We start from the raw sequence: 13700 nt of genomic DNA on the forward strand, positions 1-13700 counted from the left end.
TGCAGGGGATGGGGCTAGAGAGGTGGGCAGGGGCTGGGATCCCTGGCGGCCCGATGGAGGGGAAACACAGGAGAAGGGCAGGTGTGCGTGGTCCTGCCTGTCACTGATGGGTCCCCAAGACCAGTGGTTGACAGCCTACAGTCTGTGGGTCAAACCCAGACTGTTTTTGTGTGAGCGAAGCATGTCTTTATGTTTTTTTAAGTATTGGGGAAAAGATCAATTTTAGTATATGTGCTGCCGAAGCGAGCACTGGAGAAAAGATCAAAAGAATATTATTTCATGATGTGTAAAATATAGATGGTATGCAAATTTCAGCATTCACAAAGGTTTCTTGGAATTCACCAACCATCCCCACTTTCCCACATTATCTCAGTTGAGCTAAGAAAGAGGCAACTCTTAATTCCGGAAAACCCCTTTGTCCAGGCAGGTTGGGATGGCTGGTCCCCTAGAATATGGCCAGGGTCATTCATTTACCTATTGTCAATGGCTGTTTTCAAGCTCCAAAGGCAGAGCAGAGTAGATATGGCAGAGGCCATATGGTCCACAAAGCCTGAAATATTTACTATCTGACCATTTACAGAAAAAGTTTGCTGACCCCACATAAAGATCAAGGAAGAGTGAATAACTTATCTGATAAAGCAGGAGAATATGACTGTTATTAATATTATCATGAGAATGTTGACCATGCCCACTCACTTTCTACCACTGGAGCTCAATTCATTTTAAAAACCTTAATGAGATCGTGTTACTTCCCTGCTCACAATCGTTTAATGGCTTCTCATCCCACTGAGAACAAAACCCAAGGATCCCAAACCTCCCTCTCAGACAGACCTCATCTCTTGCTCTTCCTCTTGCTCACTCCATGGCACACCCACCAGCTTCCTGATCCTCAAAAGTGCCAAGTGTGCTTCTGCCCCAGGACATTTGCACCTGCTGCTTCCTGTCCAGAACCTTTCTCCCAGACACGTGCACACTTCACTCCTTCACCCTATTCTTGTATCCGCTCAAAGCTGTCATTTCAGTGAAGCCTTCCCCCCTCGTTGTAACATTCTTCACCACCTGACATCATTTGCTTATTTTCTGTGTCCACCCTGGAAGGTCAGGCACATAAGGACAGGGACCTTGCTGTTTTGTTGGCTACATAAATGATTGCTGAAGCCAAGAATTGCATGCCTGGCTCCAGGGACCTGTCCCCACTCATTGGGCCATATAATTGCTAATCAATATTTCATTTTGGCCAATATCCATACTGTTACAATTATGCGGCTGGCCTGTCTCTCTCATCCACTGGGCCTCTTTTCCTGCCAAACACCTTGTCTTTAATCATCTGAACATCTGCTCTGTGGATATCTCATGCCAGATGCCAGCCTGAGATGCTGGCATTTCTCTGGTCCTGAGGATGGATGCATTAAATCCCGAGTTCAGGGATGCAACCAGGGTGATCCTCCACCCCCTCGAAGCTGACAATGACCTTTTATGCCTAGATGCACTTTCCTAGGGTGAGGGCCCAGAGCTGTCGTCCAACCGTCACGAGGGTCCTTGACCCAATGAGGGCTTAAGGAGCTCTGACTTGAAGCAATAGTCATTCGCCTAAGCATACGCCAAGGCCTCTTAGTCTGTGTTTCAGGCCCTCCTGTGGGGAGCCTTCTGCTCTCCAGTATCTTGTGATAGACATGTTTCCTTAGCGCTCAGCTGGTCCCACTGGGACGTTCTCTTTGCATCTCTGGAAGGATCCTACCTTCTGCACTACATTCTGAAACGTTGGCGACAAACCACGGCCTCCTCTGAGGCCCCTGGGCCCCCGGGGGTGGCCCCACAGAGGCCGATTTCTCCAGGTGGCAAGGAGCGCGGCTCTGAGCCCCACACACCGCGGCGTGGGCCAGAGAAACTCGTCTGAAAAGAGCTGCCAGTCAGGATCGGGCAGAACGGCTTCCGGGCGTTTCTCCGTGAGCACATCCGGTCCAGGATTCACTTCCTGCCAGGGTTCCCGCCCATTTCGCAGAGCCTCTGAGCGGAGGCCCAGCAGCGCCGGGGGCAGAGGCGTTGGTCCCTGAGGCGGAGGTTCTCCGAGGGCTCCGAGGCACGGTCCTTCCCGAGGCCTCTCCTTCCCGGCAGCTCTCCTACAAAGACGGCTGCTGTCCCTCCCTCTCTGGGGCGCGGTGGGAGGCGCCAGCTCCGCTCAGCTGCCCCTGAGCCCCAGAGGGCCTGTAGGCCTCAGCTCAGAATGACTGTTTGCCGTCACCACCACCATCACCAGCTCGAGAATTCTCAGCTCTGCCGATGCTGGAGAAGCCTTCAGCCCACCCCAGGAACTGTAGTGTTACGGACTGGCCGGTACTAACCAACCCACCCAGCCCTGCCGGGCAGAGCGGCCTCTCCACTCTCAGGGGCGCCTTAGAGGGGAGGGTCTCTCAGCCTGGGCACTACTGACCTTTTGGGCCAGAGGATTCTGTCGTTGGTAAGTGTCCGAAGGACGTCAGACCCTGAGCTGCATCCTTGACTTGGACCCAGTAGAGGCCGGTAGGACCTCCCAGTTGTGACCACCAGAAATATCTCCAGAGGTGGACAGAGCCCCTGGCGGGGGGCAAAATCACCCCCAGGTGAGCACCGCCATTCTAAGGAGCGACTCTGTGACTGAGAACTTCAGAACAAGAGGTGGAAATGGCAGGAGGCTTGGGGTGCCGGCAAGACCACTCCTGCCAAGTGAAATAACACCAACAATCCCCCAGAGCAAAGTGTGTTTGGAGGACGAGGAAGACAGAGACCAGGGCGGTTGTTCAGTCGCTCAGTCGTGTCCGACTCTTTGCGACCCCATGAATCGCAGCACGCCAGGCCTCCCTGTCCATCACCAACTCCCGGAGTTTACTCAGACTCATACCCATTGAGTCACTGATGCCATCCAGCCATCTCAGCCTCTGTCGTCCCCTTCTCCTTCTGCCCTCAATCTTTCCCAGCATCAAGGTCTTTTCCAGTGAGTCAGCTCTTTGCATCAGGTGGCCAAAGTATTGGAGCTTCAGCTGAATCCCAGGCATAGAGAGAAATCGTATTTCTGTCTTAGGAGAAAAGGGATTCAGCAAAGCAACTGCACTCAAGTGCAAGAAGACAGAGGGACCAGGGCCTCTGGGAGCACAGATGTGGGGGCCGAAAGGAAGACTTCCTGGAGGAGGTGACCTGTGAGTGGAAACTTGGAAGACAGTGAAGGTTTTATCAGACAGAGGAGGGGAGGGTCTTGGCCTAAACTGCTAGGGTGCTACTGCCTAAAAGTCCTTTCCAAGGGAGCAAGCTAATGTTCTGCTTTCCAAGGAGGGCACAAGAGTAGAGCAAAGCAGCGCGGTCAGGGCCCAGAGGGGGGACAGAGCAGGAACGGCACACAAGAGAAGGGGCCTGGGGACGAAAAGCAGGAAGATCCCGGGAGCTTGTTAGAAACGCAGATTCTCCGGCCCACCCCAGACCCAGTAAATCCAAAGCCCTAGGGGTGGGGCCAGCAACCTGTGCTTTAATCAGCCCTGCAGGTGACGCTGATAAACCTCTGGGCTACGGACATGGTCCGCCACAGTGCCCATCAGTGTTTAATGAGAGCAGCAGAAGGAATCAATTAACCAATTATTCTTGCCTTGGAAACTAGAACAGCAGAGTTTGGGCACCCGTGGCTGCACATCATAATCACCCTGAGAGCTTTAAAAATCCTAATGCCTAAGGCTCTGCCCCAGACCGATTTACCTAAGGATCTCAGGGGGACCCAGGCACTGACATTTTTAAAGTGCACCAGCTGACGATAATGCACAGTCAGAGCGGAGCACCCCTGCTGCTGTTAAACGAGGTGTCCTGTTTTGAATGACTTTGAGAGCTTTGTTTTTTAAGAGGAGCATCTTATATAAAAGGATGCAGCAAGTAAGAAGTCATGTAGACATTTTTTCTCCCCTTTAACTAAAAATAAAGAGGTAAAGTGCCTGGGGCTGGGGCAGCAGGTTCGCAGTGTCTTCAACAATTTATGTCTTTCTGGATGTCCATCCTGTTCTGTCCTCACAGTCGCAACATGATTACTAGAGCTCCAGCTATCAAGTTCATGTTCCAGGAGGGAACGTCTTAAAGGATGAAGGGCCCAAAGTGCAGTTGCACTCTAACTGAATCCTTTTTAAAGAAAGTTCCTGGAAGCCCCACCTCTGTGAGTACTTAGACCTCATTGGTCAGAACTGGGACTATGCTCCGCTGCAAGGGAGTCTGGGAAACAGCATTTTAACTAAGCACTTTTCCTCTCTGAACAAAATTGGGTCCTGATTCTAAAGAAGAGGTAAAGAATCTGCCTGCAATGGGGGAGACCCGGGTTCAATCCCTAGGTCAGGAAGATCCCCTGGAGGAGGACATGGCAACCCACTCCAGTATTCTTGCCTGGAGAATCCCATGGACAGAGAGGCCTGGTGGGCTACAGTCCATGTGGTTGCAGACTCAGACACGACTGAGCGACCAACACTTTTTTTTCTCACACTTTTCTAAAGAAGAAGAGGGAACAGATAGAGAGTACTTTCTTTTTTCTCTCTTCCCCGTATGGACTGTTCTGGTAGTGGGGAGGCAGATATGATGTAGCCTCGAGGAGAAACGGATTGTTATAGTAGGAATAGGATAAAAAAGCAAAATTAAAGTACAGTTTTTAATGCATTTCCCCCAAACAGGACTTTAGAATCAAAGGAAAAAGGCAGACCAGTTTTCCTCTCCCACCCAGGGAGGAAGGAGAAGGAGGGTCATCGGGCTGGGAGCAGCACAGGGAGTGGGGAGGGGAAGGGTGAGGGTGGGTGGGGGTGCTGGGCAGACTGGGCCTGGGGAGGGGCACACCATGGGGGCATCCCTGGAGGCTGAGCCTACAGCGCTGCACTTGGGACCATTTCGAGGCTTACATTATCTGTTTACTGGTGACTGCGGAGTGACAGTTCCATGACAGCTGCCTGCTCAGATCCCTGGAGTGTCCGGGAGAGGATGTCCAGACTCCCATCTATGCCTGAGACTGGCTGGACCCCTCCCCAAGTGCCGTGTGTGGACACACCCCAGCCCCTTCAGTGGCCTGTGACAGTAACCTCCTTCTCAGACAGAGGGGTGACCCCTGGAGCTGCAGTGGGGGTACAGAAGGTGAAGCCTGGGCTCTGGAGAGGGGTGGAAGCCCCCCACCCAAATCCCAGCATAGGCTAAGTGTGAGGGGTGTCTGGCGGTCAGAACCAGCATCCTGGTCTTTATGAAACTGGGGAAGGGATGACTCACGACTTTGGGAGAAAGCAGAGTGACCTGCAAACCACTCGCTCACATGCTGTGCATTTAGGACTATTTATTGTGTTGAAGAAGGAATTCATAGGGCCTGGACTCCATCTCAGGCCTGTCCGTGCTGATCGTGCTAGGCCGCCTCTCCAATGGACTCTGAACTCTGTGCTTAGACCTGTGGGAATGACAATGGAAGGATAAGACCCCCTCTGGGCAGGAGAATCTTGAGGATCACATCCAGGTTACTCATTGCCTAAGAGAAAACAGACACTAATCACTCCTGCCTACGGACAGTATCTATTGGAATGTAACCACAGGCTTATTAACTATTTGAACACATAACGTGTGAATGATGGGGTTATTGTGATTGTATTTACCCTTCCTTTGTAAGCCTCAAGGGATTTGGGCTGGTGGGTTTGGACACGTACACATGGGATATAAAAGATTTTCACAAATGCTGGTCGGGGGCCCTTAGCTAAGAGGAGACTCTGCCTTGGGCCCGCCAGTGTAATAAACTGCACTCCACTATCTGCATTGTCCTTCTGAGTGAGTTTGTTTCCCAGAAAGCATGGCTATAACAGTATCTATAAATGGTGTAAACATATGCATGTATTTGCACAAACTGTGGCCATCCTTTTGCACTGTTATGCAATACAGATAGAAGAATAAAAATAGAACAGACTAAAATTATTTGCTGAAGCATCTAGTAAGCACCCTGAGAAGTTAATGCTGACAAGCGGAGTGACCCACGCAGGAGGTGTTTCTGTCTTAGGAAACATGCCAGAGGCACTCAGGCCTGAGACCCTGAAGGCCAGCTTGGGGTGGTGATAGCGGGACCCCAGCAGAATAAGGGCAGCCAAGCTGGGCTGGGGGTCCCTTCTGCTTTCCCTTCTTTGCTTCAGTATGCCTCCTGGAGGTTGCTGGGGCTCAGCTTAGCGAGGGCTTGAGGGCTTTTCTTGGGGTATACAGAGAGCAGGTTGGTGGTTACTGGAGGGGAAGAAGGTGGGGGAGGGTGAAATGGGAAAAGCGGCTCAAGTGTGTGGTTGGAAACTGGACGTGATGCTGAGCAGACTGTAGTGTACACAGAAGGCAGACCATCATGTGCACACAGGAAACCTGGAGAAGGGATGGCAGTCCACTCCAGGATGCCCGCCCAGGAGAGTCCAGGGACAGAGGAGCCCGTGGAGCCTGGCGGCTGGTCCATGGGGTCGCGGAGCCGGACACGACCGAGTGACCCACACGTGAAACTTACGTAATGTCATAGACCAGTGTCACCACGATTTTAAAGAGATTGCCGGCTCAGGGGCTGTGTCATAAACACACCGAACATCGCCTCCACATTCAGTTTCCTTCTTGAGAAAAGGGGGATTCGGATGCCAGATGCCTCTCCTCCTAGATTGTCATCAGGCATTAATGATGTCATCCACACTTTGAAGACATCAACAGCGCTATGCAGAGGGTGGCATCGTTCCGTCCCGTTGCCAGACTCCCAGCTTCCTACACGAAGAGATGACATGAGTGATCCTCCCTGGCAACCTATCTGCATTGTATCTTGAGAGGCAACATTCTCACCAGAAGGTTGACTTCCTGGGTGCGAGACAAAAGATGAAGAAAGTGTTTTGTGACAAAAGAACCTGTGGGTCTCCTGACCTCAGATCACATGGGCAGAGGCTTAGCATCCCCACAATCAGGGCTGGACCCGTAAGGAGCACAGCTCCTCACTTTCAGAAACTGATGCTTACATTTCTTGGCACCCCTTGCAATTTGGTAGAACTGGAAGTTGCAGAAGCAGCCGCCTTCCTTTTCCAAAGCTCTCCACCTGGAGTGCCCCCCTGATGATTGGGCCAAGGGTAGGCACTCCGAAATGCCCTTGAGTGTGTTGTACGGGTCTCATGTGCCACTATATCTCACGGACAGGAGATGGTTCTGTGAAGCATTGTCCATAGCTCTCTGCAACTTTGTGATATTGCGACTTATACAAAGTATATATTTTGTCTTTGTCCCCATTCCAGGCATAGAGCTTCTAAAACCCTTTTCAACATTTTCCTAAGCAGTGAGAGCTATAAAGGTGTCTTTTGTTATGTTAACAAAGTGACTTTGGAACGTTCTTAGGTAACCTAAGGATAGGGTTGGGTTTCCAAGGGTTCAGCCCTATGATTAAGTTAGAATGTTCAGCAGCCCTCCACCCAACCTCTGGGGTGGGGAGAGATGTAGGGGGTTGCAGATAAAGTTTAATCACCAATGGTCTTTGACTTAACCAATCATGCCTATGTGATAAAGCCTCCATGAAAGTCCCTTCAAAGGAAAGCATCAAATTCATCAAAGTAATTAAAAGTCAGTCCAAAAGTCCCACTGCCCACAGTACACCCCGGACCAGTTCAGTCAGAAGCTCCGGGGTGGGACCTAGAAAGCATCAGTGTTTTCTGAAGCTTTCTGATATTCCAAGGCACAGTCAAGACTGAAAATGCCTGGCTTAGTGGGTTGGAGGGCTGGAGGATACACTGAGAGGGTGACTTCTGAGTAGAGCTCTCCAAAAAGGTGTGAAGAAGGACGCCAAAAGCAGTTTGGGGGCAAACCACCAATGAAAGGTGGAAACCAAGGGAGTTATTCTAGTAACCTCGAATGCCTTAAGTGCCTCCTAACAGTTATTATTCTTTGGGAAACACTGGCCTTAAGTATCTAAGATAACGCCCGTGTCCTCAGACCTGAAAGCAGCTGGAACCTCAAAATTCCAACCAACTACAAGGATTTTTTTTTTTTTTTTAAGAGTTTTCTACTTCCCCCAGGATACTTAAAATCGGACTTGATGAAGGAGAATTTTGCTTGATTGGGGTTTGGGGGACTCCACGTGCTGCATAAAGGGACTGTCCGGTGGATTGGAACTCTAGAGGGGACACGGTGAGGGCAGAGGGCAGGAAAGCAGAAGCCCTCCGTTCAGCTCACTGCATCCTCGGGGTAGAGGTGGGTTTTCTTTATCTCAAGTGCATCTCCGGGAAGGAGCGTGGAGGAAGATGACTCACAGGCACAGCACCACATCTAATTTACGCCCTCAGGCTGCTGCAGTGAGGGCGCTTTTCTCTCCCTGTTTATGACTTTTTTGGAAAGTGAGGGATGGAAGGAGTGAGGGGCTTGACTTGCGGGCTCCTGGTAATGCAGGTCTGGAAACAATAGCAGAGGCCGCGTTGATCTTCGTGACTGCGTTATGAGACTCCCCGAGGAAGACGTGGATACCGACACAAACAGTGACAACATAGCCTGGCCTCCGGGGAAGCCGCAGCAGTGCCAAGTGAGTCAGTTATCGGGGGTGAACTTTTCCGTGGTCTGCTGATTCTGAGAAGTACGCTGAGCTCCCTGCGACCAGCAGCTGCCTCTAATGAGCTGCAGTTGCCAGGATCTTCCCACCTCAGCCGGTCGCTGTCCTTCCGGGTGGAGGAGACCTGTGTGCAGGGTTGACCCCTGCCCTGTAGAAGCCTTGGAAGAGCTGCGTTGAGAGGGGAAGTTTCCAGATGCTGAAATGGGACTGCCTGTTGGGCTTCTGCTTTGCCCTCCTGTCTCCTTTCCATCTCTGGGTCCCTCCAGGCTGCCCATGGCTTGCTTCTGAGCCCCTTAGCATACTGTGTCTTTCTGGTTTCCGGGTCCCCTCCCCGCTGCTTGTTGGCCCAGAGATCCCTTGTGTGGCAGGGGTGCCCACCCCTCTGCTCCTCCAGCCTGCCTCCTTCCTGGGCAAGCGCCACCTTCTCCATATTCTAGCCACTCAAGCTATATCTGTGCTAAGCCTCCAGTGACATGTAGAGCCACAAAAACAAGTCGATCTCTGACCAATCAGCAAAAGCCCTCCACTCCATCATGACCCCCAAGACCACGGCTTTTCTCTTCCTGTTCAGTGGAAGCCCCCTGCGTTCCAGGCAGATTTGCTTGCTGCCGTCCAAGGATGCTCTTCTGCTTGCTTCCAAACCCTGGCTCTTGAGATTCTCCCCATGGGACTGGCTTCCTTTCTTCTCTCTGTTCATCCGTCACTTCCTTTTATGCTCTGTTCAAAATTCACCTCTTCCAGAAAAAAGAAAGATGAAAGGAGAACTGGTGGTTGGAAGGGCTTTGATCAAAGCTAGGCTTATCTAAAAACAGCAGCAAGATAATGCAGCTGGGCTTGTCAGCAATTTCTGGACCAATTTTTTAAGGAAGCGAAGCCTCCTTGATGCTTGAAATTGAGGATTTTTAAGAGACATGCAGAAAATTATTAAGACTTTGATTGCTCAACCCCCTTAGTAGTAGGACTGTGTAGCCCATGATCAATAAAAAACATGGTTAAACAACTTGAAAAGTGAACCCTGAAGAAAATACATACGACATGATTTCTTATTTTCCTCTTTTCTCAATAAGAAAAAATATAATTTTTATTACTGTTGTAGGTCATTTTAGGTGCTGTTTGATTCTTTGTTTTCCCCTAGTAAAGAGTGGAATGATATATGAAACTCATTCCTCTATTATGAATAAGATACAGATATTTATAAATAACTTGAAGCTGAAAATTATATATAAAAGTTTGGAAGTTGTAGTGATGATTTGTATTTATTGACTGCCACCCTAGGTCAGTTATTTTTATGTGTAAATTAATTCTCACATCCTTCCAAGTTAGGTGTCATCCTGATTTTGTCCCCAAAAGGGCCCTGCTGTGCCCTCTGCCTCTTGCCTGTGGAAAGACCTTAGCCTCTGAGGCTGTCCCTGAGTTCCAAAGAGCAAATTTAATCAGAAAAGTGAGAAGACACAGAAATAAAGGAAAAGAGTGAAGCAAGACAAAATAAGGGCCTTCAGCTCCTCTTCAAGGGCTGCAGATGATGTTCTGAGCCGCATCCTCAGGTTGCTTTGCAGAGTTGGAAGTCCCCAGCAGGTGGAAGAAGTCAGCTGCATGCTGACCCCAAGCACACAGACCCTGGAGGGGCTGCAACCAGAAAGCTGATGTTGACGCTCGATTACCTCACCAGCCAATCAGAAAACCATTCCCAGGCTGCCTCTCCCTCCCTCAGCCTGAAATCCGTCCTGTCTCTTGAGCATGAGCTGCCTTTGCGCCTTGCTTGGCCTTGCAAGACAAGCTGCACCTTCCTTCACCACCACCCAGTGTCAGGAGACTGGCTTTACTGCCCAAGGGTGAGGGGACCCAGGTTTGCTTCAGTAACAACTTATCTGGTGAGGGAGTCTGGTTCAGAGAGGTTAAGTCATTCTTCAAAGCTCACACAAAGCTGGTAAGTGTTAGAAGCCAAGCTGGAACCCCCAGTCTCTGGAGGGTCAGAGACTGGATGCCACATTGTTCACCACGCTGCCTTCCTGCTTTGGAAGATTTTCAGACCTAACAGTCTCACGCCAAGGTGTCAAAGGAAGTTAGATTTGAGTTATCACATTGACAGACGTGTAAGTGCCTTGCGAGGATTTTCCTGATGGTCCAGCGACTAACAATCTACCTTGCACTGCAGGGATGTAGGTTTGACCCCACACGCCTCAGAGCAGTGAAGCCCACACCACAACTACTGGGCCCAATGCAGCCAAACAATTTTTAAAAAATGTTTTACTTCTCCATCAGAGGAGAACACCAGATGGTGGGTCAGAGGTGTTCAGTCTGTGAACAAATCTTTATATCACAGGGTCTTCTCCCAGGAATCTGGCATAGGTATTGGGATGCAGCAGTGAATAAACCATAAAAGAAAAACCCTTCCCTCAGGGAACTTACATTCTGATGCAAGGGGAGACGGGACAATTGTAAAACAAGTAAAATGTATATTATGTCACCTGGTGGTAAAAGCTAGAGATATAAAGCTCAGAGGGGAGTAAGGGGAAGCAGGAAGGGGGCTTTCAAGTTAGACCCTTTGGTCAGGAAGGACTCCCTGAGAAGGTGACTTTCAGCAAAAACTTGAAAGAGGTCACAGATTTCTGGAAAGCAACATTTCAGATGGAGAAACAGGAAGTGCAAAGGCCCTGGGGCAGGAGTGTTGAGAGAATAACAAGACCATTGTTCCTGGACCTGAGTGAACAAGTATGGGATGAGGTAAGAGGCACCTGGGAGACAGGGTGGGGTCTTGTCAGCCTTTGTAGTGGATTTGGCCTTTACTCTGCGGGAGCTGGGATGCTCTGAGAGTGTTGGGAGAGTTTCTAAGTCAAGCAGCATCTTACTCCCATTTTTTGGTTTTAACAGGATCACTCTGGCTGCCCTGCTGGAGTAGGCTGAAGTGGGGAAAAGGCCAGAATTCAGGAGATGAGGTAGGAAGCTTCTGCAGAAAGTCAGATGGGCGATGACGGTGCCCTGGCCCCAGGAGGGAGGGACAGAGGTGATCGTGGGTATGCATAACGGGAAGGCGGCAGGACTGGGTGCTGCCCTGGATGTGGTTTGTGGTGGCGAGAGATGGGACAAGGATAACTGCCAGACTTAACCTCTCTGAACCAGCTGGAGGGATGGAGCTGCCATTTTCTGAGATGAGGAAGACTGTGGAGAAACAGATCTGGGGAAAGTCAGGAGCTCAGTGTTGCCTAGACTAGGTTTGAGGCTCCACCTGGGAATTCAGATGGAGGTGCTGATGAGGCTGTGACGTAGGTGGGTCTGGAGTTCAGAGATACATTAATTTGGGAGTCGGCGTATAAACATGCTTGGGTATGACAAGCCTCGCTCACAGCCCGGCCGCTGCACAACGAAGGGACAACATTCCCATTTCTCCTGGGCGAAGGACGAGGACACGCTCTGGGTTGAACTGTCTCTGCAAAGACTCACATGGCTTAGTCGTAACCCCCAGGGACCTCGGCATGCGACTTGATTGGGTCCATGCAGAGGCAGTCACGTCAAAATGAGGATTTTATTAGGAAGCGCCCCGAGCCAGTGGCACGGGTGTCCTTATAATAAGGAGGAGAAACGCGGACCCAGACGCGCACCTGGGGAGGAGGGCACACTCCTGCGGCCACAGGTCGCGGACCCCCAGAACTGAGGAGGGGGCCCTGAGGAGAGCCTCCTCCAGGACCGTGACAGGGCGCAGGGCCCCGCCGACACCTCGGGCCGGGGTCTGCGGCCTCCAGGGCCGTGAGTCCCTCGACTTCTGTTGTTTCAGCCACCCCGTTTGTGCTGCTTTGTTATAGTGGCCCCGGGAAATGACTACAGAGAAAGTATCGTGGACAAGTTACCTCTGGGAAGCAGCCGAACCTTACCAGCCATGTAGTGGTGGGTGAAGAAAGAGAAGGGATGGGCTGGGGAGGGAGACAGAGGGGAAACGTCCCATCAGAGCTGCGTCCGGTGCTAAACCAGAAGTCTGAGCCCCTGAAATCGATGCTGACCAACTTGCTCTTTGCAATCATATCTGATCAAGAATGTGTGGTTTTCAAGACATGGAAGCAACCCAAATGTCCATCAATGGAGGAATGGGTAAAGAAGATGTGGTACATGTATACAAGGGAATGTTAGCCAGCCATTAAGAAGAATGAAATAACGTCATTTCCAGCAACGTGGATGAACCTAGTCATTATCATACCAAGTCAAAGAAAGACATATTGTATGACATCGTTTATATGTGGAATCTAAAAGAAACGATGCAAATGAACTTACTTAGAAACCGACTCACAGACTTGGAGAATGAACTTATACAGTGTGTGGGGAGGGATGAGGGAAAAGGATAGTTGGGGAGTCGGCATGGACATGGATACACTGCTATATGTAAAATGGATAACCGACAAGGATCTGTATAGCACATGGAGTGGTGGGCAGGATGGGAGGGGACTTTGGGGGAGAATGGATGCATGTATATGCATAGCTGAGTCCCTTGACTGTTCACCTGAAACCATCACACCATTGTTAATTGGCTATACCTCAATACAAAATAGAAGTTCTCTTTTTTAAATATGTGGTTTTTGAAAAAAAAGTCTGAAATGATTTCTACCTGGGTCCATGTGGGCCTCTCATAAAAAGTGGATTTTTAAAAATTCTTGATCTATATTTGCTGTTCAGTCGGTCTGTCATGTCCGACTCTTTGCGACCGCATGGACTGAAGGTGCAATTTGTTCCTTAAGTATTTGTTCATTGCATCTGTCAAGTTGAAGTCTGCTCACGTGGCCACACAGATGAACCTGGTATCTATCTTGCCTTTCAGCTCTTACAGAAAGGTTGAGAGCAAGCTGGTTTCAGAGGATTTAGGAGCTGCCACCGCAGGGAGCTGGAAGGCAGAGAGGTTTTTGTGTCTCTGGCTTTTCAGAGCTCTAAGCTCAAGCGGCATCTGCAGATCTAACTGGAGGAGAAGTGCCCATCTGCTCCCTTTTGCACACGCTGGGCCGGTGGAGCAGAGCGTAGACACAGGAAGCCAGCCAGGACAGGGCCAAGCCAGCGTCTCCCGTCTGCAAACACTTGAACATGTGCCCGCCACACACACAGAACAGGATGCATATTTAGAAGCAAGAGCACTTTATAATTAGAAAATAATTGTTACTTC

The sequence above is a fragment of the Muntiacus reevesi genome, chromosome 4 (assembly GCF_963930625.1).
Source record: "Muntiacus reevesi chromosome 4, mMunRee1.1, whole genome shotgun sequence".
Lineage (NCBI taxonomy): Eukaryota > Metazoa > Chordata > Mammalia > Artiodactyla > Cervidae > Muntiacus > Muntiacus reevesi.